Raw genomic sequence first — 2756 nt, 5'->3', positions numbered from 1 at the left:
ATTCTTATCGTTTCGAATGATGACTGGTGGCCGAACGGTTAAGGTGTCGGCCTACCGCTATGACGGATCCGGATTCGAATCCGTACTAGTCGAAAAACTTCAGGACTTTTTAGTCTTGATATATTTGTCCCTTACTGTGGAATTGTATACATATTAGTCCGTCCTAATATGTTCGTTAAGTTACAATTGGGCGATCTGCCTAGGGGATGCCTTCCGGGAGGTCTTTTTAGGGGACACCGGCCCCTATTTAGGCGTTACAGACGTGGACAAAACTCGGAAAACTCCACGTGGCAGCCGGTCCGAATGAGGCGCGAACCCACGATCAGTGTTCAGCGTATGAAGACCGCTTGGCCACTGGTGGGTCGTCTTTTGAATTACTATCACAATAAATAACATTTCAATATAAGGTCAACAGAATATGGGGAGGAGTATTTGACAATTACTGGAGATGATAGATGAAAGACAAGTCTTGATGATGTAATATTACACTTGTTGTTTATTCATCTCTCCAGTCATCAGAAATTTGTTAGAAAATACTTTCTGTGTATATGTAAACTGTTTTAACTTCTAATATAATAAAAATTAAAGAAAAAAAGTAGTATATTTGGGTTATTATATTATATTTATTTATAATAATTAACTATATTATCGAATAAACAGTATGATTGATTTATACATACACACAAGAAATATTAATACTGTATAATATGTATAATTAGAATATATAGAATATATAGAACAATTAGAAATTTGTATGGTGTATTTTTATCTAGATGGTTTCCTTCATGAAGATATACGGTAAAGTACTGTACCTTGGGCATCTCTATTGGCGGCTTCTTCTATGATAAAACAGGACATTTTTAAAGGTATTTGTCTACACTGAATAATTCATATGAAATTAAAAAAAACAATATCTTAATAACGATTTCATATTTCATTTCTTTTTTGCACCTCAGGAACCTAATAGCCTTAGAAGTCGAAATTTATATCGAGGGTGTGAACCGCCACAATGTACAAAACATTAGAGTTGAAAATTTATTAAAGAAATTTGCCAGAAATATTAATAGACACGTAAAATTCTATACAGTTTTTAACGGTTTTTTTTTTCATATAGAAACAGATAAAAGTCCCAATATAAAAATCGACTTAATCCTGTACACTATTAGGTTTCAGAATTGTAATAAAAGAAAAAATATGAAGGAAATGAACGTCAGTTTCATTATCTTTACTTAATAATTTGATTGAATAATTTTCTTAATTTTCTGCAGATGACAAACAGATTATATTCTATATTTTATACAATCCTCGATTTAGCAGAGGTATTGAAAAACAAGAAAAACTGTATACAAGTTTACCGTAATATGTCTAAACAAAATCAGGGCATTATACCCTAAATTGCAAGTCCTCCGTATATTTTTAAATTTACCAAAAAATTTTAGTTTATGCTATTGTTACACGCTGTAAACTTTGTGTAAGGATAAGAGGTGACCATTTACCCTATTAATGTCGGTTTTGTTTGTTTGTTTTGGATTTAAACATCGTTTTGTTAATGATTCCAATATGATTTCATCTTATACTTTATAAAAATTGAATATTGTTTTTATTTTTCTATGTAATTCTTTGTGTTGTTTCATGCATAAAAATATTTGCTATAAACTTAATTGTAAGTATAAAACTATTAATTGAAAGACCAATTCAAAAGCGCTTAAGTTTAGTGAGAGTAGAAATATTGACGTTTAAAATACAGGATGGTTATAACTAAACTGCTTCTGTTCGGAACCCATTAGAGCCCATTCTGCTTATCAGATTTTGATAAACCTTGGTATATACGTTACATACACCACAGAAAAATGATTTCTGCAATAAAAAAGTAGTTTAAAATTAACTACTAGGTGACAATGTGGAGCCTAGAGAAGGACGAAAACAAGTCAGGAACATTAAACTTTAGTCAATCACAGAAAGTCTTCAACGTTTGCTCCATTGACATTAATTACGTGTTCAAATCGCGTTCAATGGTAGCGCGAAGAAAGTGTTTGCGCTACCATTGAATATTCCTCATCCATAAACATGATGTTTTTGGAATCCCCACAACCATACACAGGTCAATCACTTGCTCCAGAATATTCAGAACTGGAGGCTCCGTCAATATTAGCAACAGCGACTTCTTTGACAATTTATTTCCGACTTTTTCTTGGCAACACACGCAAGTCTCGAGTCTCTTCAAATTTCGTAATCATGTTTTTCAAACTATTCTATGACATGGGCTATTTTCTCAATCTTTTTAAACGCTATATTCTTGCACTGCAGCTAAGCTATTGCTGCAGTTCTGATAAAACAGTTTCGCCAGCGAAGCTTCTGTATGGGCATGATTACTGGCCCTCCGCTAATATTAACAGCAGGACTGTCGTATTAACGCTGGTATTAACGTGCAAGACTTGTATTGCGAATGGACCGATAAACCATGCCTTATTTGCCATAATAAATAATGTTTTCAAGTTGAAATAAATAAATTTTAATTTTTAAAAATTTTTGTATTGAGGAGGAGGAATTAAGCTATTGTTACTTCCTATGGGTTCGCTCCTGGGCGCGTGTGCAGTACATCTTCGTTGTTAGTTGAAATGGCGTTACCTGTAGATCGTATGTCATTTGTTTTTGCTCTGAAGGCACTAAAATGGTTTCTTTCAGCACGCTTATTATGGGTTCGACAAAGCCCTCATTACAGTGACCGAGTGATGAGTGGTAAGGCTTGACATATC

This window comes from Centruroides sculpturatus, unplaced genomic scaffold, assembly GCF_000671375.1.
Source record: "Centruroides sculpturatus isolate CEXI.00-Female unplaced genomic scaffold, Cexi_2.0 scaffold674, whole genome shotgun sequence".
Classification (NCBI taxonomy): domain Eukaryota; kingdom Metazoa; phylum Arthropoda; class Arachnida; order Scorpiones; family Buthidae; genus Centruroides; species Centruroides sculpturatus.
Note: the sequence above shows the minus strand (reverse complement) of the source record.